Raw genomic sequence first — 25,776 nt, 5'->3', positions numbered from 1 at the left:
TTTTCTTCTGTCAATGAAAAATATACCGTATTATTTCTAGACACAGAATGTTTACATCGTTCATTTTTGGGGTCGTGATTCCAAGTATTAGATCTTGACATGTAATATCAATATTTTCACTTGGTCTTCTTCTATTAATAGTTTCAACAACATACTTAACACTTTCTTGGGAATACGGACAGTACCAGAACAAGTGTACAATATTTTCTACTTCATTATTACAAAAAGTACATAGATTATTGGCAGCAATTCTCTTTTTTAAAATAAGAGATTTTGTTCCTAAGATTCTGTGGACTATTCTGCACTGGAACCATCTAATATATGTATCTTTAGTTAGGTTGAAAACGTGTTCATGTGTTTTTCCAGTCAATATTAAAAAATTCTGAATTCCATTTTGTTTGACATGCTGGAATGTAATTTTTTTTATTAACGTTTTTATAAATATGTTTATCTTCTTTTGGACTGCTTACTATTTTCTTCATATATGTTGGTAATATAGGCCCTTGAATTTTATTGTCAAAATTCAACATATCTTCAAAATGTTCTATATATTTACCAATATTGTAAATTAATCCTTGGTATAATAAAAAAATTACGTTTGTTCCGACATGTTCGTCCAAAGATTCTTTGGAAATAAAGCAATTTCTTTCTGTCATAACATCTCTCACAAAACGAATACCTCTTTTATATAGACTTTTAATATAAATATGACTGTTGTTAATTTTAAAATTATGATTGTAAAATAGATGCATGTCCAGAATATCATTACAACTTATTACAAGCTTTTCAATATACAAAACATAGTGTTTAAGAACATCAAGCTAACATTTGTTTTTCAGGTGTAAACATATTTTCTCTGCATACATTTTGCTAGTATTAAACATAGTTTTAAAATCTATACTCGATTCAATTAGTGTATAACAATTACCCTCGCCTGACAATAATCTTTTAAGCCATGTTATTTTCATGTACTTTTCAAAAGAAAAATTATCTATCATATCAAGCCCATCTTCATTGTATTTCTTAACAATAACACTAGCTTTTATTTTGTTTGGTCCGGCCCAAATGAAGTCATAAAATTGTTGATTAATTGTTTTCATGGTGTCTATTCTTGGTGTTGGTAGTGATACAAATAAGTGAGTAAGTAAAGGTAGAAGCAAGGATTTGACAATAGTTATCTTTCCAAGCGGTGTTATATTTTTACGGTTCCAATGACTAAGTGTGCTTTTTATACTTTCAATTTTGTTTTCGAAATGTATCATTATCATGTTTTCTAAGTTAACATCAAACAAAATCCCAAGGACCTTAAAAGTAAAAGCTCCCCATGTCAGTTTGTATTTGGTTTTTATTGATCGTGTACTATATTTCATAGAACCTATCCAAATTAAATTAGTTTTTTCATAGTAAATGTTAAGTCCAGGATATCTTGAATATTCAAAAAGCACATCTAACGTACAATTAAGGGATGATTCTGACCCGTCAAGAAGTAGAGATGTATCATCTGCAAATTGAGATATTTTATATTTTATGTCTTTTATTGTAATTCTTTTATTTCATTGTTTGTCCTTATTTTAATGGCAAGAATTTCTGCACATATAATGAAAATGTAAGCACTGATGCGGTCTCCTTGACGACAGCCCCTCTCTATACAGAAAGTGTTAGACAAAAATCCATTTATTTGTATTGAGGCCGTAGTATTATGCAAAAACATAGATATCCATTTTTGAAACATTGGCCCAAAATTAAAAAAGCTAATTCCTGTTTCTATAAACTTAAAAGACAAGGTATCGAATGTTTTTTCAAAATCGATTGTCATTAGTAGTCCAGGTAAATTATTATATTCAGCATATTTCAATATATCATAAAGTAATCTAGTGTTTTCGCAAATAAATCGACCTTTTATGAAACCAGTTTGATCTTTAGAGGTTAAAATATCAAGTACTATTTTTAACCTATTTGCAATTGAGCCTGATGCTAGTTTGTATACTACATTTAATAACGTTAATGGTCGCAGGTTTTTCAAATAACATCTCGGCTTGCTTTCTTTTGGAATGCAAGTTATAATGCCATGCTTTTGTGTTATTGACAAGGAATTAATCATAAAAGCATAATTTATACTTCTAACTATGAAGTGACCTAATTTATTCCAAAACACCTTAAAAAATTCAGCAGTGAATACATCCGAGCCTGGACTTTTGTCATGTTTCATATTTTTAAATGTTGTTAATACTTCTTTAATATTAAGCAGTCCTTCTAATGAATCCAAATGAACATTACTCAATTTTGGTATATATCCATTTGATAAATAAGTTTTTATATCATATTCAATTTTGTTTTCATTTTTTTGTATAGTGTTTAATTGAATGCAACAGCTTCATTTAAAATATCATTTTGATCATTTAACTTAGCACCATTTTGTAATTCAATAAAAGGTATCGATTTGTTTGTATAATGGTTTGAATCAAGCGAGCAATAGTATTTAGAGGGATTTTCACCATCTTCGATCCATTTAGCTCTAGAACGAATACATGCCCCTTTAAGCTTATTATCCCGAACATTTTCTAATTCATTTTGTAAGTCAAGAAGTTGGTCTGCATTAGTTTCATTTAATGATTTTTTAAGTATATTAATCTCTTTAATTAGATTCGATTCATGGTTTCTGTTGAGTTTAGTTTTAGATGATGAATAAGAAATAGTTAGTTATTAGGCCCGTATAGTGAGCATAACGTAAACTGGTGTGTCATATATGTCACATTCAATAAAAGATAGTTACCAAGTGAGTCATTTTCAATTTTATTTACTGTGATTGGTAAGTATTTTCTGAACAAAAACCTCTTGAATTTGATTGCCCGAAACTGAAGTTACAGTCACCGTCCCATTCTGAGTATATTTTAGTTCTCATATCATGAGTAAAATGACAGTCTTGGAGACAATAAATATGTGCTTTTTTTGTTTTAAAAAATCAAATACATCTCTACGTTTTTTACTGTTATTGAGACCTCTACAGTTGTAAGATATGAATTTTAGATTATCCATTTATATAAAGGCATGGTGAAAGGCATGGTAACATATATATTACTAAACAGGTATCTAGGTAGACAATTTCTATTTCTTTTTTTAACTTCTGCATAAATTATTACGATGCGAGCAATTCAGCAAATTAAACATAAACATACAACGCAACAGAAACAAAATGTACAAAAGGAGTTTTGACAAAAGAGGATTGATTGTGGCAACAATCATATATATAGGCTTATTTACATCTAAATACATGATTTTACAACATATATTTTACATATTATTGTATTTGGGGTATATCATTTTCTCAAGTCCGAAGTTGAACGTACAGTTAAAGTTCACAAGACAAGACATTATATTGTTACATATAAATGCTATGAAGCATATGGTATTGTCTTAGATCTTAATTAAGTTAAACTGATATATCAGCCGAGATACCAAAAAAGTTGTTTTTTTACAAGTCCTAATTATAATGCACAAAAACTGAATACAAACTGAAAAAAAGTTCACGTGACAATACTTTTGTTGTTAAATATAAATGCTTATAAGCATATGGTATTTGTTTTAGATCTTAATTAAATAAAAACTGAAAATAATAGCACTTATGTTGGATATGGACAGTCTTGATTTATCAGGACGTCTAAAATGTTAAACATGTATTTAGGCTTGTAAAACACATATGTGTGAATACTCTCAAATAAAAAGAACAATACATCCACATATATAATAGGAATTTACATCAACCTTAATATGGCCATAAATTATATTCATATCTTAACAAAAAGTATATATCTCTAATTTTCAAGCATACATAGATCAAATATACACGAAGAACGGGTATGTAAATTCCTCAATCATATATACTAAGGATCATTAATAATATAAGAACAGCAGTACAGTAATGTACATATCAGGTATAATGTGCAACAACATCAAGTGAGTAAGAACACTACAGTTTTGATAATTGACATTTCCATGTATATACATGTATTTTAGAAAAAATTGTTCAGCCTGAATATACTAAGGTGAGAAATATTCATGCCGAGATTTAATTTTTTTATTATTATTTTTACTAAAAAAGTCTAGACATTTTATAAACAATAACTTTCTTATCTTTATCACATGTTGGAATTTATTATTCCAAGTTCGCTATTATGTAAAGAGAAATAAGAATGATTTATAGTGATACTTTAGTAAAAAATTACCATCTGTTCAATGACATAAACAGATATATTTTTGCATTTAAATTGCAACATTTTTGACAAGGTTGTATTTTTCTTTAATTATTGTTTTGTTTTGACTTTGGTATATTTTCATTTTTCGCATTTACGAATGCTTAAGAAATGATGGATTAAATAAGAGTAGAAAGTGACTATAGTAAACATGTATGGTTTTGAGCATTCTCAAAAGAGTACAGACTATAAACACTACGTACGAATTAAGTACAGACTATCTAAGCAATAAGAATGACATACAATGACCGGTGTATAAACAATAGCATAAACGTTACATAAAAGGTACAAGATAGTTTATTATTTGTAGTTGTAATTTACAATTGTACAAAGGTATAATTATATTTTTCACAAGTAATGACCTCTTAAGTTAAACCGGGTAAGGACTATACCTATCTATTTGACCAAAGATTATATCCTGAGGCTAAATATAGATACTGGTTTTCTAAAGCCAACGTTTAACTCTATAGTCTGTTTTCAATATTAATGCTTGTCGTTGTATACAATTACTTAAGAAGGTTGTTTACTTTTAGGATACAATTAATCAATTATTTATAATTAAATTTAATTCCTTAATGTGAAAAAGGGTTCTTTTTTCTCTACTTTGTTTTAAACTGTACTCGATAGTTCTTCTAAAATGTTTACTTCAACAAATTATTTGTTTTAGATGTGAATTTCTGTTAAGTATGCACAAATATTGTTTAAAAAAAACACAACAAAACAAAACAAATTGCACTGGTTACTAAACTGATCATGAGACATACATGTACAGTCTACTCTCGTTATCTCGACATCGGATATCTCGATTTTCTCGATAAATCGAAGTAAGCCCAATGTTCCAACTTTTTTCGTTCTTTATCGATATTAATAAACAGCGCATATTTCGATTTTCGTTATGTCGAATAATTCGATATCTCGATATAACAATTTGTCCCGAGTCCCGATTGTACATGTATTTACTGTGGTTTATCTCTAAGTGCGAATAACTGTCCTAGTGTCGGCAAAGGTGAGACATTTTTCTTTGATACTTCACGTTCCCGCTTCGTCCGGCTGCTCCCGATAGGTAGATAATTGATCCGTCAATTGCATCAATGACCACACGTTTGTAATGTTGTTAGCCATTAACGGTTGCGTAAGGCCTGTCACTTTATAACCTGTGGGTTTAAAAACAAGGTATATTTTCGTCTCATTTTTACTTTCAAAACGCCAAATCGGATATCTCGAACTCTCCTTATCTCGATATTTTTTCTTGTTCCCGCCTACTTCGAGATAAAGAGAGTAGACTGTAATTGTTATTAAAAAAAATGTATATACTATACTTTAATGATTCATATGTAAATAGGGACATACCATGTTTTCTTATCACTGTGTTCATTTATCATAGAAATGTTCATAGTTTTCTCTATTGTCCGCTCACACCTGATCTTCTGTATCGCCTGAACTCTTCTTTTACATTGTTTACATTATCATAAACGTTGAATTTGATTGTTTCATCCGCAACAGTTTGTGCGTACACGGATCCGTTGAAATACCAAGCGCTACTTAAGTCTGGGTGTAGATGGAGCCTGTTGATAAGCCCCTGATTCGCCTTGGTGACGTCATCAACCAGTTTGTAATCACCATTCTTCATGGGGGCCCTTTTTCGCGTAATGTTGAACTTTGCCGTATTGTTCCTTAACTTTATAAAAACTGGCCTGGTGTGTCCCCTTTTTGTAGGAATGCGGTGGATGGCAACTATATCAGTAAGCAGTAGGTCAACCCCTGCTTGGTTCTTTAGGATTGAGGTTACTTCTTTGGTGATTGAGTCCTCGGTTTCCTCTCTATTTTCTTGTATATTTAATATATTTTTATTTTATTTTTCATTGAAAATTGTTCATTATAATTTGCTTTCATGCGGGCCAGTTTGCTAAGTTCATAGTTTTTTTCTATTTGCACGTGCATTGATTTGTCGTTGGTATTTGTTTTGTCTTCTAGAATTTGTATCTTGTCTTTGAGATTTTTGTTGTGATAATCCAATGAATCTAATTTAGCTTGCATTTCAACAAGTATTTCACTGACTAATTGTTCATCTTTATCATTAATGTTTTGCGTAATTTTGTTCATTAAAGTTGTAACAGTGTTTGGAATCAGTTGCTAAACTTCTTCCTTTTTCAACATACCCTTGAGATCATCCCTCAAACTTGTAATTGTATCGGTCATTGCTTGTAGTTGTGTTTGAATGAGTTGAAATTCTTCCATGCTGGAGTTGCTAGCTTTACTATCCGGGCGAGATTTTTTGTGTTAATTGACAAGTACAGTTATTTTCATTCTATTTTGTTTTGATAGTCCAGCAATTATTCTGCAGTACAGTTATGTTTATCCTAGTTTGTTCTGATAGCCCAGCAATTAGTCTTGCACAGCTTTTACTCCAGGTATAATCAAGGTGAAACACAGGTACACAGGTATTCAGGGATTTTCTCAAGATGGTATCAGGTGAAAAAAAATTCAACCATCACTCAACTAATGTACAGTCTTTTGAAATTGAAACGTTCAAATAATTCCGTTTATTCCATTATATTTTCCACTTTTACCACTAGATGCACAGTTCATTTATGCACATGTTGTGTTAAATTTTAGTACTACTTAACCACTATAGACATGTATTTTTGATGTAAAATTAGAGAGCAAATTTATCAGCACATCACTCCAGTGATGACCTTGACCCTCAAGATACTTAATCTTCTTACCGTTCAGGTTTACACAGGTGGCTACATGTTGACATATACCAGGTGTCTCTTCACATTCATCGATATCGAGGTCACACGTGGCGTTCATGCTGTCTGTAGTCCGCGTCCAACCTTCGTCACAAATGCATCTGAATACAGCATTTGCATCATTTAATTTATTTAAAGGAAAAATTATTAATGTTTTGTATTCAGCTGATTCATTTATACTTAACATGAAACAGTATATGTATATCGTGTACACACGTTCCGTGACTTACATTTAAATTATATAGCAAACAAAGGATGCCTTCAATAGTAGTAATAACAATTCACATTTTTTTATTTGTAATACCAACTATGAGGGGTAACTTAATCGCAATGCGAGTTATGTTGTACTTTCTAGTGCTGTGAAGATATGTATGTAAGAAATGCTAGCTGACATAGATGAAACTCATACGAAGTATATCTTTAAAATTGATCAAATATGATGTATATGTGTACTAAGCAGGAGCTAAAACACACCACGGACTAAACGTTGCATACTTTTTGACGATGCTGGAACAGCGTCGTCCAAGGTTTCATAACCAGTAGAAAAAATTCTCACAATGGCGGCCTATGTAACAGACCGAGCCAGTCCGATTGAGATAACTCGATTTTTCAGTTACTTCCCTTTTGCATACGCCACTGCGTAGGAGCATTGCTAACATTCTCCTAGCAGAGTTGTCGTTCGTGTTACAACATTCAACAATGGCGCCTTAATGAGAGTCTATTTTGAAGCTGTCATTTTGGATATATGAATTATGTATTCACTAAATCTCCGCTTATGACAACTATAGTTGGAATTCGAAGGATATATACTCGATGTGAATGAAGGACTTTCTGGATCGTAACAGCTTGACAAGGCAAAACTGGCATACTGATTACTGGTATTTTTAGTTATCAATATAAGTCACATTGTGCTTTATAAATTGTATTCGAGCATTTTGCGACATATTGAATGACTATGATACCCGATATCAACATTTCATCGGGGATTTGCAGATCACCAAGCGGTCCTGAGATTCAACATTGATTTCAAACTCTTTACTGGTTAGTACTCTTTCTTAGTGTTAGTACTTTTTATCATTTTAAATTTAAATGAACTGTGTCACAGTAAAAGAGACATTAAGGCGATTGTGGCCAGTTTGAATCTAGATCAGCCAGCAGTCGCTTGAAAGCTGTTTGCTTAAAAGCGTTTTTCTGACAATAACAAATAATTTAATTGGATACTGATTTGACTGCGCTTTTCCTGTGACCTGGCTCAAATAACAGAATTGTCATTAATCAAATTATTTATTTCGAACATAAATCAATTGTTTTTCTTGTCCCTCGGGATCAATGACTCCAGCACTTTCTTGTTGAGACTGCTAAAGGCGATGCTAGGGGGCGTGAGAGATGTTGCACCTTCCAGTATCGCTCGATTGTTCATTGTCGTCTCGGGTACTACGTACATGTACCCCGGGTACTCTTAAGTATACTTACATGTATCCCGGGTACGGTAAATATACTAAAATGTACCCGGGAAATTTAACCTTAAATCAGTCGTTGTCGACTATTTTTTTGTAATAATTATATATACGCATTTATGTCAATTTTCTGTAGAATGGCCTCTATATTATCCGAACACATACTCAAAAATCATGTTGATGCAATGTTTTTTGAAGAGAAGTGTGTTTAAGATGATCGGTTGCGCCGACATCGGATTTTGGGCGCGAATACAACTCGGGTACAGTCTAATATGGACCGAGTACAATTTCGTTTATTTACCGTACCTGGGGTACATGTAAGTATACTTAGAGTACCCAGGGTACATGTAAGTATACTTAAGAGTACCCGGGGTACATGTAAGTAGTACCAGAGCCGACAATGACCAATCAAGCTCCATTATCCCTCATGAACCGACTCAAAAAACCGAGTCGGCAATATTTGACTTAATTTTTGGTTTTGTTGCTCTCGAGGGATCGAAAATTTCAGAATCTTCCTAAAAGCCCTACGGGTTTGATCCCCAGAAGCAACATTGAAAACTAGCATTCTTTGTTATCTAAAAGGTTGCTAAATTGATTTACAATGATAATGTGAATTTTCTCTCACATGATGTTCATCAGTCATATTATATAAAAACTTACAGCAGTAGTAAACAACTGGACAATAATTAATGAACGCATCTTTCATTTGTCTTTGACACTTAGATTTAAATATGTGACTGGACTTTACCAGCACTCTTGTAACAGAGCTAAAGTTTTAATGTACCATTGAAGATCGCCTAAATCCAGATTTGCTATTATAGACGTGTGGAAAGTTTTAAGGGTGTGACAAGTAAGCAAAAATTGGTCATTACCCAGAGGCCACAACTGATCTATGACTGTATTAAAACAAGAAAAATCAGTGCCTGATTTAGATTACCTTAGATAGTTCAATAAAAACTAATTTCATAAGCCTGGTAACAGTTTAACGGTAATGCTACCAATGTGTCACACCAGGGCCTTGAATTTGAAATCTAGGGTATGCATGGTCATATCTTCATGAAATCAGGACACACAATTGTATTTTAAGTCCTTAATTGACCTGGCTATAGTTCTCAGTTTATTATAAGCTCAATCAGTATATTTATATCATTATTTATGCTTTGTGTATTGTAAACACATACACAATCATGCAGTTACATGATAGCAATAAATAATATCAAAGCTACCCATACTATAAAGGTCATTGACAAAGCCTATGGTCAAAATGTGAACACATTGAGTGTAATCGTCCTCTAGTGCCAGCAATAACAACACGTTGACAGGTTGTCATTTTTGACAGTTCTACTTTCACTTTCATTTTGTGATATCAAACTATTAACAATTATGTGGCTGAGAAAAATATCGCCTTTGCTTTTTGACGATGCTGGAACAGCGTCATCCAAGGTTTTATAACCAGTAGAAAAAATTCTCACAATGGCGACCTATGTAAAAGACCGAGCCAGTCCGATTGAGATAACTCGATTTTTCAGTTACTTCCCTTTTGCATTAGCCACTGCGTAGGAGATTGATCGTCATTGATTACATTCTCCTAGCAGAGTTGTCGTTCGTGTTTCAACATTCAACAATGGCCGCCCCCATGCGAGTCTCGAGTCAAAACTTTCTTACCGCATAAATTGGCTTGTTTCGCTTTTTAGTAGCTGTCATTTATGATATATGAATTATTTATTCACTAAATCTCCGCTAATGACAACAAAGGATGGCATTCGAAGGATATATTCAATGTGAATGAAGCACTTTCTGGATCTCGACAGTTTGACAAGGCAAAACTGGCATACTGATGATACTGGTATTTTTAGTTATCAATTTAAGTCACATTTTGCTTTATAAATTTTGTTTAACCATTTTGCGACTTATTGAATGGCTATGATACCCGATATCAACATGTCATATGGGATTTGCATATCACCAAGCTGTCCTGAAATACAACATTGAATACAAACTCTTAACTCAAATTACTGGTAAGTATGAATTCTTTATTCTTTCTATTTAAGTAGTTGATGTCATTACAGTCCAAATAATTAGACGTAATTTACCGTTTAGTCCATGTATATTGACCTCATATTTATAGGAGTAGATATTATATTAAAAGGGGCCTTTTCACAGATTTTGACATGCTTTGAAGTAAGTCATTAAATGCTTTATATTGATAAATGTAAACATTGGATATTAAAAGCTCTAGTTAAAAATCCAGAATAAAATTCTTTTATAAAAAGTAGTCCGCAGCAGGGCTCGAACCAGTGACCCCCTTAGTCCTGGAGTAAAAACGCATTAGCCTGCTCGACTATTCTGACAAGTATAAATGGTTGACGTATTTTATCTTCGCAAATTATAACCAATCTTCGTAGTTTCACACAATTAAACAACAACAACATAACTCTCCAAATTATTCAATCGTTTCGCGTTGCAACGCTTTATAATTGTTAAATCGTTAAATGATGCATATAATGGCTATATTAGACCATGGTAAATGTTCAGTAATACTGTTTCCTAAAAATAACATAACTAAACTGAAAATGTGCAAATCCGATACACATTTTTTCAATTTTTGTCAATTTACCAAAGCGTGAAAAGATCCCTTTAAAGTTAAATGAATCATATCCCAGTAAAAGAGACATTGAGGCGATTGTGGCCAGTTTAGATCCAGTTCAGCCTGCAGTTGCTTGAAAGCTGTTTGCTTAAGAGTACTCCTATAAATATGAGGTCGATTTACATTATTAAGCGGGGTAGCTTACGTCTAATTATTTGGACTAGCTTAAGAGCGGTTTCTGACAATGACAAATAGTTTAATTGGATACATATTAGACTGCCCTTTTCCTGTGACCTGGCTAATTAAATTCAGAAGCCTGGTAACAGTTTAACGTTAATGTTACCAATGTGTCAGACCAGGGCCTGGATTTTGAAATCTAGGACATGCATGGTCAGCAGATGTCATTAAAGATTATATATTTTTTCAAACACATACAAATGCATACAAATATAAATAGTAAAATGCACCAAGTCAGAAGGCATTTGACTTCGGCTGGTGCCTTGGCACACCAGGTGTTTCGGTTGCAATAGTTTGATGGACTCACTACTTGGATGTGTAGTTACATTATTTACAGTATATCAAACAGTATTTAGCATGAACCAATGATTTTTTCAAACATAAATTATTGCTGTAAAATGCTTGAAGGAATAATATTTAAGGTTTAAGAAGGCATTTTCTTTTTGTTTTAAAGGATATCTTTGAAAATTATATTTTTCATGATTTTTTTGGCAACAAGAAGTAATACATTTTTAAAAAATGTGATTAATAAACATTTGTTATTGATGAAAAATGATTGCAAAAATAATATCTAAGGTCATATAAAGCATTTTTATGCACCCTTCGAAGAAGAGGGGGTTTATTGCTTTGCACATGTCGGTCGGTCTGTCGCTCCGTCCACCAGGTGGTTTTCCGGATGATAACTCAAGATCGCTTGGGCCTAGAATTATGAAACTTCATAGGTACATTGATCATGACTCGCAGATGACCCCTATTGATTTTCAGGTCACTAGGTCAAAGGTCAAGGTCACATTGACAAAAAACATATTCACACAATAGCTGTCACTACAACGGAGAGCCCATATGGGGGGCATGCATGTTTTACAAACAGCCCTTGTTTATTTTATTTTAATAGGTTGTTAAGAAGTTTCCCCGATAATGGGAATTTCTGTATTTTGCTGTTTACTGAGAATTATCCCCGATAATGGGAAATCCGTAATTTTCTATTTTCCCGATAGTGAGAACAATATAAACGCCAAAATACCCGCATTTGGTATGAACATTTATTAACGATCTTCAATATAAAACAATTCATGTCTCTCTCTAGTTTATCACTAAGTAACGACGTCACGTCTTTAACGTTACGTCACAAATCGACGTCCCGTCATGGAACCAATCCGCTGGTACCAATTAAACGTTCAAATCTAATGTCCATAGGTTACTCTGAAAATTCTATTTTTCATGATTTTTTTTTGCAACAAGGTGTTATGAAATTTTAAAATGTTACGGGATTTTTAGACCCAAACTGTACTATGATAATACTATGATGCACTTCGCCAAAACATTTATAATTATATTGTTTATTCTTGAAAATGTATTTCCCATATTCACTAAAAATAACACTTTTGATCAGAAAACTCATATATAATGATGTTTACTTTTATTTTCAAGAATCATAATGCCTCTTTTGAGTTGTATTTAGCCAAAAGTTCTTGTCAGCCACTTAAGGGATATATGTTGCCTTTCTTTTACTAAATGCAAAATAATTCTACACTTTGAGACATTCATAAAATATTTTATGTCTTTACAACACCGACAGGCTAATAAATTTATATATCAAGTACTTCCATACTAACAGGACAATTCTAGGCGGGCAACCTAGCAACCTTGATTTGTTCATATCTTCCTATCAATATGTTATATTTGTTATGAGTCATTTGTTCGGAGAACATTTAATGTTTGTTATAACTTTTAAATAATTCAATGTTCAAAGTGATATTGTTATTGACCGATAAACCAACATACTGTTTAAAAGGGAATAATATATTAATTATTTGCATTTTATCTTACATAAGAAATATTTGCCTAAATGTTTTTCAAACTATAGAGAAATCTATATACAATTAATAATTGACGACGTTTAACAAAAAAAAGAAATAGTAAAATGGTTTCCGGATGATAACTCAAGAACGCTTATGCATAGGATCATGAAACTTCATAGGTACATTGATCATGACTCGAAGATGACCCCTATTAATTTTCAGGTCACTAGGTCAAAGGTCTAGGTCACAGTGACCCAAAATAGTAAAATGGTTTCAGGATGATAACTCAAGAACGCTAATGTTAGGATCATGAAACTTGATAGGTAGATTGATCATGACTCGCAGTTGACCACTATTGATTTTCAGGTCACTATATCAAACGTCAAGGTCACGGTGACATGAAATAGTAAAATGGTTTCCTGATAAAAACTCAAGAACACTTATGCCTAGGATCATGTAACTTCATGTGTACATTGATCATGACGCGCATATGACCACTATTGATTTTGAGGTCACTAGGTCAAGGTCACGGTGATCCGAAATAGTTAAATGGTTTCCGGATGATAACTCAAGAACGCTTATGCCTAGGATCATGAAACTTCATAGGTTTATTGATAATGACTGGCAGATGAACCCTATTGATTTTCAGGTCACTAGGTCAAAGGTCAAGTTTACATTGACCCGAAATAGTAAAATGGTTTCCGGATGGTAACTCAGAACGCTTATGCCTAGGATCATGAAATTTCATAGATACATTGATCATGACTCGCATAAATTATGACCCCATTTGAGGTCACTAGTTCAAAAGTCAAGGTCACGGTGACCCGAAATAGTTAAATGGTTTCCGGATGATAACTCAAGAACGCTTATGCCTAGGATCATGAAACTTCATAAATACATTAATCATGACTCGCAGATGATCCCTATTTTTATTTCAGGTCACTATGTCAAAGGTCAAGGTCACGGTGACCCGAAATAGTAAAATGGTTTCAGGATGATAACTCAAGAACGTTTATGCCTAGGATCATGAAACTATATAGGTACATTGATCATGACTCGCAGATGACCCCAAATGATTTTCCTGCACTATGTCGAAGGTCAAGGTCACAGTGACTCAACTTTGAAAAATGGTTTCCAAATGATAAGTCAAGAATGCTTACGCCTATGATCGTGAAACTTCTTAGGTACATTGATCATGACTCGCAGATGACCCCTATTAAGTTATAGGTCACTAGGTCAAAGGTCAAGGTCACGGTGACTTGACTCAGTAAAATGGTTTCCGGATGATAACACAAGAAAGCTTACGCCTAGGATCATGAAACTTCATAGGTACATTGATAATGACTCGCAGATGACCCCTATTGATGTTCAGGTCATTAGGTCAAAGGCCAAGGTCACAGTGAGTCAAAACAGTTAAATGATTTCCGGATGATAACTCAAGAATGCTTACGTCTAGGATCATGAAAATTCATAGGTACATTGCTCATGACTTGCAGATTACCCCTATTGATGTTTAGGTCACTAGATCAAAGGTCAAGGTCAAAGTGACTCAAAGCAGTAAAATAGTATCCAGATGATATCTCAAAAATGCTTACGCCTAGGACCATTAAACTTTATAGGTACATTGATCATGACTGGTATATAACCCTTATTGATTTTCATATCACTTGGTCAAAGGTCAAGGTCACAGTGACTCATAACAGTAAAAAAGTTTCCTGATGATAACTCAAGAAAAGCAAGGCCTAGGATCATGGAACTTCATAGGTAAATTGATCATGACTGGCAGATAATCCCTATTGATTTTCAGGTTACTAGGTCAAATGTCAAGGTCACAGTTACAAAAAATGTATTCACACAATGGATACCACTACAACTGACAGCCCATATGGGGGGCATGCATGTTTTACAAACAGCCCTTGTTTGTTTTATGTTGGTAAATGTTCATCTCTGTCAATGCTAGGTTAAGTTTGAAAGTAGGTCATATGTGGTCCAAACTAGGTCAACAAACCAAATCACAGAAAAGGTTAGTGAACACTCCATAGGTCACATTTTCTTCCAGATCTTCATGAAAATTGGACAGATTTGAATGTTATCTCGATGAAAAAAAGTTTCAGTTTGAAAGTTGGTAGTTTGTCAAAAACTAGGTCATTAGGTTAAAATATAGAAAACTTCCTTAACCTTTCTACAGGTCACATTATCTTCCTGATTTTCATGAAAAATGCTTACAATGATCTTAATCAAATCAAAAGCTGAATTTGCAAGTTGGTCCTGGCAGGCTAAAGCTAGGTTACAACTTAGTCTAATCATACACAAGTTTTTGACACTATAGAAGGAGTTTTGGGTGAGCGATACAGGTCTATCTTGTTTTAGAACAGCCTGTCGTAAGAAAGGGAAGGTATTGTATTTGTTTCAAAAGTAACATTTTATTGTTATTGGAAGTAACAGCAATTATATGATGTCATAGTTTGGGTTATTTTGTTCACTTGTTATGATGTGACAAGGTGAGCTTTTGTTATCACTCTTTGTTGTATTTTATCCAAAGTTTATTGTGAACACATAAGATAATTTGGGTCCACCTCTTTGCCAGATTCGTATGAAACTAGTCACCTCTATGTCATTTTTGTTTTCATATTTTATCAAAAATTAGGGAACTAGGTCAAATATAAGAAAAGGTCTGTTAATACTTTAGTGGTCACATTCTCTCTCTGATCCACTTGTAAATTGGTTAGAACATTATTTTAAATGATTTCAAAGTCAAGCATGAAAGTAGCATATTTAACATTTAGGTCACAAGGTCTAGTCTCAGTGATTAACAGGTCACGTTCCAAAGTGGGTCATGTGCTTCCAAGCAGTTGATCAATAACTAAAATCATTAAAATCCATATAAAAACTTACATTTTTTACCTGATCTTCATGGCAGTTGATCAGAATGTTCAAATACATAACAGTAGGATCTTGGTTACAAGACTCTACTAGATCGGATAGACGCAAATAGTTTGTTCATACTCACAATGCCTTTTTTTCTAGATCTTCATAAAAAATTAGTTAACACCACTAGGAAACAATCAGATTCAGGTGAGCCACATTGTGCTGTTAAAGCTATCTATGTATAGTATAGATTGTTACAAAACCGTGTTTATCAATAAAAATAAATGAAAAAAATGGCTTTCTAAAACGTGTAGTCTTGGATGATATATTCATCAATTTGTAATTAACGACAATCTTTTGAGAAGAAAAACAAAGTTTGATTATTATTATACCCCAACATACTGTGATTGGGGGCTAGCACAGGAATTCTCAATTATGTTCCTCGAAAAATAATGGGTTAGCATATTGTTGCTGTTTTATCCAGTTGTCTGGACCATTTCTCCCAAAAGAATTTTAAGTTCAAATATGAGATATTTAGGTAAATAAATTTCATTGAACTGATTGAATGGATGCAGTGTCCAAGAACGAAAATGATTGCACCACAACCATTAACTATTGGCCTGCGGATAAATGACAAGCAATAAAAATTACACAATTGCGGTGATGTAGATTAACTTAAATGGATGCTTATTTATGTTATGCTTACCGGTGATTTATACAGAAATATCAGTGAAAAAAACTGGTATTTCACTTTTTTAAACAGTAAAAAAATAACAGTGAAAATATCGATATTTTTCGCTTTTTTTCTGGGAAAATCGATATGCCACCGAATCCAACAAATATCTTTTGTATATCCATCCTCTTCAAAAGCATCGTCAAACCAGTACTTTCAGTACTTTGATTAAGATGACAGTCATATTTCGCGTCAGTGAGGAATAACGCTCCCACAACCGCGTATTTTTTCATGACATAGTTTGTTTATAAGGAAGATAGCCCTCGATACGAACTTAGCAAAAAGAGCTGTAAAATCGAAATGGAAATGTCCAGTAGGCAAGTTTTAAGTGTATATGGGTTTGACTTCTACATATATGCTTGTGCTGATATATGTATCGCTAAGTCACACAGGTACCGGCAAATGTTCTATATTTGGAATAATTTGCTTTCATTAAATATCCTGAACGGTCTGTGCACTGATATAGAGACCGGAGATGCTTACCAGTTGCTGCATTGTAAGGGTTGTTAAGGTGTCCACGATAAATGCGAATATGTCAAGAGATAATAATGTGACTGAAATGAATGCCGATTTTTTTTCTATTGTGATGGTTGTCTCTCGTAAACACCAATACCTTTAAGGCATATTAAATAATGTGTCATGAAAAGCATATAGACAATCCTGTCCAATCACTGTGCGAAATCTCAAAAAAGTCCTTAAATACAATTAACAATACTTTAAGCCCATAGTTCATTACATATTTTGTCTATTTTCTATGAAAAATAAAACCCCGGAAACAATGTTAATAGAGGAATATTTGTAACACACTTGTTTTAGCCTCAAGACTATATAACATCATTGCAGCAACAAGGAGTCATAATGTATCATCATAAGAGTTCAAAGTAAGTGCAATTAGTTGTACAATATGTATATGCATGCCTTGCCAATAAATGAATGTTTTTCGACTATTTTTTCCACATTATTAAGCGAAGAACACATTTTACACTATATATATTAAAACGACGCGTGTTAAAATATAATACAATTACCTTACTGAATTGTAACTTAGGGAAAAACGCGTTTTAAACGAACAATTTAAGTAAACAAATCCTGATCAATCTAGTGATTTACAAATAAAGTAAACATGTAACCAATAAAGCAATCTATCCAATAAAAAGTTTTTTTAATTAATACGAGAGCGTTTCAAATAAGCCGTAAGCTTGCTATGCAATCGAGCTTAAATCAATAGGTTTAAAGGGGCCTTTTCACGTTATGATCAATTGACAAAATTGAAAAAAGTTGTTTCAGATTCGCAAATTTTTGTTTTAGTTATATTTGTTTGGAAATAGAAATACTGAACATTTAACATGCTATAAAACAGCCATTATATGCATCCTTTGACGATTTAAAAACCCGAAAATTATAAAGCGTTGCAACGCGTAACGAATTATTAATTTGGAGAGTTTTGTTATTGTCGTTATATTTTATGGAACTACGAGGATTGCTTATATTAAGTATAAAATACATGTGGCTTTGTATCCGGAAGAATGGCCGAGTGGTCTAAGTGGTATACCTTTTACTCAAGGACTCCAGAGGTCAGTGGTTCGAGCCCTGCTGATGGTAACCTTTTTTTAAATTTTATTCTTGTTTTTTTTACTTGAGCTTTTTATAACCAATGTTAACATTATTCAATATAAAGCAATTAATGACAAACTTCTAAACATGCCGAAATAAAACACAATAATTGTATTTAATTAATAGTTTGTAAAAATATAACCGTTCGTGAAAAATACTTATACAATCAAGTTTTCTAATTTTATTTAATATTTAACAACAAATAACATTTTATAAGTATTACATAACACATGTCAGTAAACCATTATGTATCTTTACGGCGGTTGTTTCCGGTATAAATCAACACAACCGATATTATGCTATTGCTAAACGTCCGGTACACTCAATCACTTATGTTAATACTATGTATCATCAAAGTAAGCACACATTAAATGTCTACGCTAATATCCATATATTTTAATACTATTTACCCGTATTGTATTCATACCAGTATTTTTTTAAAACGGCCGGTATTTCATGTCTCCGCGTCCGCGTTCCGTGTCCGTGTGTCAGTGTCCGCATTCCGTATACGGATATGGAGTATTTATTCCATGCATCCGCTTATTATTTTAGCCTGTCCGTGTAAAAAGCTCACTCCAAACGTGGTGGTACTTGAATTTCGATGTCGTTATTAGAAGAACACACATTTTTAGGATGACTTCTAAGGCAGTACTTCATGTCAGTAGACGGAAACGCAGACATAGGTACTGGACACGTGCTATTAATTAATGACAATTAGCATAATGCTGGGTTGGTGTAACAGCACGTTTAATAGTCCACAAAATGCTATCTATCAAATCCTGTTAATCAAAAATATACATTCATACATATTTATACACGTACATATACCACCTTGGAATAAAGCTATTTTACACAATAAGATAATCCTGATATTTATTTCGATATCATGTTAGGTTTTACTTGGACTATGATAATTGTATTATAATCGTTCGTATTATACAGCTTTACACGATTAAAAGAAGATGACAGCAACACCGCAATTAGGCAATTACCAAGCAGGTTCAGGAGTTGAGAGTTTGAGCTAGTTTATTGAAGGAGCCTCACTGCCTCATTTGTGTGTCTGCATACTGCCTGACTTTTATTTGTCAGAAGTCTTATACATCGTAATGTTTGACTGCTTACGGAAGGCCATATTTTAACACTATACTATCATTTACTTTATCCCACCTGTGTGATCTTTTTGTTTTGGTTTCGTAGTGCAACTTAACAAAATAAATCAACTCTAAGGTAAGTCATAAGAAATTGCAGCATAAGCTGCAAGTCGTTGACCCAACTGTACCTTTCGCGACAATGTTTAGTTTGATATCTTAGTATTCATCACGCTTGCTCCGTTCTGACTACTGCTGGTCGTCAACGTTTCATCGTTTCTGTCTTGCTAGTGTTGTTTCTAATTGTTAGTGCTGGCTCGAAATGAATTCTACAAAGATATTCGCACCAGCTAGATATTTCATGTGAATTTAATTACCCATGCATGCGACACTTAATTCAACTTAGCTTGATGCTTGCTGTGCGCGTGTTACTTTCGACAGATATGTTTCATAAATAAATGTGTCAAACCGGTTTTACAATATATTCTCTAATAAATGTGTACATGTGTAGAGAAACGGAATTGCGTTTCACTTAAATTGAAATACGGTAGAATACCATTATATACAGAACGCCGATGATCATTTTTGTACTAACGATCCACTCAATTAGATATATTTCTCTCAGTATTTACATTCCCGGGATGGTTAACGGGATACTATCGAAGCTCAAAATATGTTGACATGTTACAAGTTGGCCACCGCCAAAAACTCCCGACAGCTCTAATCTGCAAGCCCAAGTCTGAGGATATACTTTCCCGCGTCATCAGGTTAGAGTGTGACTTTATTGGTTCATCCAAGCTCTTGTTGAGTATCTCTCAGGATGTCTTTAGTTCTTCTAACGACATCAGGTAAGATTGTGGCTACTAAAAGCTTAATGAAGCTAAGTGCGCGGTGAGTATCTCTCAGGAAGTCTGAGAGTTTCCGACGGGCCTCTCAACAATATCTCGACGGGCTGAGACATAGTCGGTATGTAGATTTCACACGATTAATACATGTTTCTTTGCCAATTAATATTTGTTCTAAATTTACGGTTTAACCAGCATTGGCCGACTCAAAAACCTGTGCGTTCCTCTAAGTTGCTCCTTGATGTGCCTCTTCATTCCCTTTAAATTGACTTGTGATTTGCTCCATACTAACACGGCCTTACAGACTTCATCCAGGTACTGTTAATGAAGTTTTAAAATATATAAACAAATATCTTACCTAGATCTGCTATTTCTGTCGAAGTATTCGCGTTATGTATAGTCGATATCAGCCACTATTATTTTGTACTTTTGTTACGTATGTGTCAAAGTTCAGGATTTTGTAGTTTTTATCTAATAATCATATGCTTGTTATACAAATATGATGAAAATATCTGATTTCCTGAAACATTGATAACTAACACGGTTCATTGGCAGATACCCAGACATTGTCATGATTATAAACTTGTAATTGACAATAACGATTGTGAAAGACGGAAAATTCAGTTGACACCGAATATCACTATAAAAGCAACTGACATAGTTGTGAAGGATCGTTGTTTCACAGTCCTATCACCAAAACTGTGGTGTGAAAGCACTATCCGTTATTAATCCGTCGATCGAACAGCAAACAAGCATTTTTCTTACAAGTCTGTTTATGAGTAAAGGCTGCCTTCACAGATCTTCAGCCGTCAATATAATAGATGCACGTGAACATCAATGTATTTCTTTGCCTTATCGACGTGGAATGTTGATATGTTATAATGTTTTGCTGAAAAAAAAATCGGAAAAATAACCAGAGTTGTCCATGCACACATGTGGTTATTGGTTATTTTTGGACATATCATGCGCTTACCAACATGCAAACATGCAAACACTAATGAGTCATGAACGTTTTTTTTTAATCTATGTTTGATATTCATATTCAAATAAAGCACACTAAATGATGCAGCTGCTGCGTCGACCCAGGGGTTAAATAAAAAGTGTGAGCTTCTCATTGCATTTGATCTGATAAATATTAATTCGATGTAATGATGCGATAAACGACGTAATCACTTGACATTTGAAATGCAACACATGCAAAACGAAAATATCGCTCAACATTGCAAAATGTACTTTTATGGGTTGAATTAAATTAGTCATATCTCCATTCGAAATTAAATGAACACTGATCAATCTTAGGCACATATTTCTTTTGATTAATATTTTCCAAGGTACGATCAATATAACATTCACAGCGCTTTAATTCGTGACATAATGTAAACACTTTTTTCATAAGCTTTTGCACAATTCGTTTAAGTATATGTATCCGTTATGCCACATTCTAGCATGCACTATTATATTAGTGGGAAACTTTGGAGTCTCATTAAACATACAGCCATATTCAAAATGTTTGCATATGCATAATAGGCTTATATATTGCAAAAAGAAGAAGGTTTTTTATCAAACACACATGTCTATGGCAATCGGGTAAAGCAATCAAGAAAGCAAATCAAAGGACTTGAACAACTTGTACGAGGACTTGAATATGTTATTAAATAACATATCACAAATACCGTCAACACACTTTGTTAGTGTTCTTTTATCGCTTCATGAATGTACTTATAACACGAATGTGTGTGCAATAAGGAAACTATGTTCGATCATTTTTCTCGATTTATTATCTATGCTTTATAATATTGAATTATTAAAATATTTGATGTTTGACAAACTATCAAAATTGAAAGAGAAGTTCATTTTAATCAAATGAGATTTTTTATTTATACATCCATGTACATTTGGGCCATTATATTGTCACTCATCATACAAATAAAAGAAGTTGACGCACATGAAAAGATTGTGATCTATGTCCCGAGAAAGTATAGGAACATGGATTTGTATAATATAATTACAAATAAATTTAGATTTTGCCTTTTTATTATTTAATAACACCAAGTTTCCCAAAAATAAATAATTTGACGTAATAGTATTAGACGGAACACAAACAGTAAGCTTCCGCAGGATCCATCACTGCAACGTAATAGCAATAACTTACTTTAAATACAGGAATGTTTTGTTTTGATGAAGTTTATCTCCTGGTGTTCTCCATACAGTTTCAATATTCACGTATATTTTTCGTTTACAATAATGTGCATAATTATTTGCCAAGTTAATTATGAATACGCAAGTAATTAAAACACGGATATCCATAATCTTACCTGCTGTTAGATTTACTGAAAATAGACATTATCTCTTAATTCTTGATTTCACATATGTTGCAAATTTAAGCACTATACGCATTATTTAAAAGTATCGTATGGGACTTCAAGGGATATTAATTTGCACATACTGCAAACAGATTAATATAGCTTAAAAACCGATTATATACCAAAATTAGCGTAAATTCTCATTCATTTTAGTTATATAAACACATGCATTATATGATTCCTATCAGTAGCTCAGATTCTTGAGAACAGATAACAAGGTAAGTCTTCTTTTTAACATACTTTACATGGTATAATGAATTTTTGTTATCATAGTTTGTTGTCGAATAACCGACAGGAAGGGTAAAGATGCGAAAGAGCAAAGAACGTGTCATTTAATGTCAAGCACCTACACTACACATCGTGGGTTATTCGACAACAAAGTATGATATTAAATTTATTTATCGGTATTTCAATTCTAACACGATCTTTAGTGAATTCACTTTGGTGCATTAAATTTTCATTTTACTTGTAAATAATCGAAAGAAGCTGAACTAAATTGAGGTTTTTTCGTTCTTGATAATGTCGATACTTGTCCTTATATACCAACATTTACATTGGACAAGAGCGCGAATTTTCTTTTCTGAATATTAGGAATGTATTTCTTCATTTTTCTTTGACTGATAAATCAGATGAGTATTGTATGGCGTAGATTTCTCTCTGTATCTAGAATATTGGGACATTAACACTTTTTTGTTTCTCTATCTAAGTATGATCTGACTCTTAAAAATGGTAGGGGAAAAAATCAAAAAGGAAAGTGGTATAGTATATATTATATACATGCGGCGTATATAGTATATAGCATTTTGTATATAATCTATAGTATATAGTATATATATTATATATAGTATATTATATATAGTATAGAGTATTTAGTATTTAGTTACATAGTAGAGTATTGTAATAATGCAATAAAAACGATACAAAATGATAATTCACGTATGTAGCAATCTTATTGTGTTGAGCTAAGACTTGTCTTCACTTTAAGGTGTACACTTTAGAAGACAACAACGTGTCCTAAAAGGTTCGGCTACTCTGTACTTGTAGGTAAAATGATGTGCTCAGCAACCTCATTTCTGCTCCTGGTGACGTTCTGCGGAACGGTGTCCTGTCTTTGGTATCCGTGGCCTGGCAAAAAAGGTTTTGACATGAACGTTCTAATAATCTGTATCATAACAAATAAAGTACCGATACGACATAGAACATTTTATGTCGCAAGTATTGTGCTCTGTTAAATTAAATGTATATCTGCACATAGGAAAGCACAGTATCTCAGGTGACATCAATTCTCGTCTTGGTGTATTTTAATTAATAAAATACGTGAATAAATAAAGGGGACTAAGCGACACTACCATAACGTATATGTAAAATGCACGTGCTTGTTATATGTTGCAAGAAACATCGTCGCTGACTTCGTTGCGACAACACGTTTGTTTGGGCATTGTTGCGATTTTCCGCGATTACACCATGCTTAAGATGCTTACTGCTTTAACATGCTCTACTATATAAAAAATACAGATGCAGGACATTTTTTAAATATATATTTACTTGTTTTAAAAACACAACCATCGGGAACGATTGCCTATATATTTTTTTCTCCGCAATTCTTCTCTAAATATCTTTTTCGTTTAAATTTTAGACGACCATTGCCCATGCAAAAAAGACTATGACTGTAAGTACGTTGTGTGCGACAACCCATGGGAGAAAGTTGAGTGCCACGATGACTGGTCTTCCCCAACGGGACGCTCGTGCCATTGTCACAAACCATACGAGTGCTGGGAAGACTACGACTGCATTAGAGAGTGCGGTCCAGGAGCCACGTGTGACGACAGGGCATGTCATGGCCCGTGGTGCGATCATACGTAAACAAACGTTTACAGGCAGCCATACTGCATTTAGCTTTAATTAAAAGGCATGCATATGGATACACTAATTATTTATTTTCTTGGAGAGTAATGTGAAATTAAGTAATAACCAGCATTTTTAAATTAATTTAAATGTTTGTGTCTGTGTGTGGGTTTGTGTGTGTGTGTGTGAAATAAATCAAGCAACATAGATTAAATCGTACTTGTTTTTCTCTGTCTGCCACGTGGTTTTACTTAAAAGTGTTGGGATACAATCTTGTTACAATCCCATAAACGTTCCGGAATCTTTTGACTGAGACGTTGTTTTATCAAATGACATAATTGACTACGTCTGTGCAGACGGAAATAATCAGTGCTTTTTTTTTTTATTGCGCAATGGATTATGAAAGGTATACAAGTTATGATAAAATGTATTTGTTCGTTTTCAACATGATAACGAAAATTTACTTACGTAAACATTCATAACCATTACCATTCTGACGTATAATCATCATAGAAGACTATGGACAACAACACCTTCTAAAAAAATGAACAAATTGCACATGGTCCAACACGGCTCTACTGATCATTGCTGGCTAAGATAATACCAAGAAGGAAACCGGGTACTCATAAGTATTCTACAAAGTACCCAGTGTACGGAATATATACTAGAAAGTACCCTTGGAAATTATTGGGTGCCTTAAAGTGTATTTTTCGTACCCGGGATACAATGGAGTAAACTAAACAGTACCTGTCTTACTTTTAGCATTACCTTATCCGGCAACAAACCATGAAAGCGAACACTATTGGTCATTGTCGACTCAGGTACCTTTTTAAATACCCAAGGTACTCTTAAATAGAATGCAAAGTATCGAAAGATAATGAGTTTTAACGCATGCGACAACTCATGGTTAAAATATGCGATTAATTGCAACGAAAACGCAAACAACACGTCGACATAACTTCGCATTTAGGAAAACGTTTGCAAATAAAGGGTGTGTGCGATGTAATTATCGTTGGCCAAATCGGCGCAAGAATCCTTTATGACTATAAACATTATATTATGCGAATAAGAAACATTCAAAAATACAATATTATAATACAAACAGTAGACACAATGGCGTCTGTTTAATATCATGTTTACATATATTTAGTTTAAGTTTATTTAACCTTAAAGCATTTTATTGAATAATCTTTAGTTGATGCCTACACACTTTATATAGACATACGTATTTTGTAATTGGATGCTCTAATTTAAAATGAATATAAGGGGTCGTGTTGGTTATATTTATAAATAAATAAATTAATTAATAAAAACATAAATGAATGAATAAATAG

General features: G+C 33.2%; 1 long non-coding RNA gene across 2 annotated transcripts in view; it reads left to right on the top strand.

Moving 5' to 3' along the window:
* LOC127842386 (uncharacterized) overlaps nucleotides 1-24,628 on the top strand; it is a 75,684-nt gene extending 51,056 nt beyond the window's left edge. The window contains exons 1-3 of one of the 2 annotated variants that reach the window (XR_008031590.1): nucleotides 22,785-22,815; nucleotides 23,642-23,734; nucleotides 24,234-24,628. This is a non-coding gene — a long non-coding RNA (uncharacterized LOC127842386). Of the gene's footprint in view, nucleotides 1-22,784; nucleotides 22,816-23,641; nucleotides 23,735-24,233 lie in introns of those variants that run through there. The other variant, XR_008031591.1, reaches the window with a different exon arrangement.
* Nucleotides 24,629-25,776: the final 1,148 nt, after the last annotated feature.

Source organism: Dreissena polymorpha, chromosome 8 (genome assembly GCF_020536995.1).
Source record: "Dreissena polymorpha isolate Duluth1 chromosome 8, UMN_Dpol_1.0, whole genome shotgun sequence".
NCBI classification, from domain to species: Eukaryota; Metazoa; Mollusca; class Bivalvia; order Myida; family Dreissenidae; genus Dreissena; species Dreissena polymorpha.
Note: the sequence above shows the minus strand (reverse complement) of the source record. Positions and strands in the feature narration are given on the sequence as shown.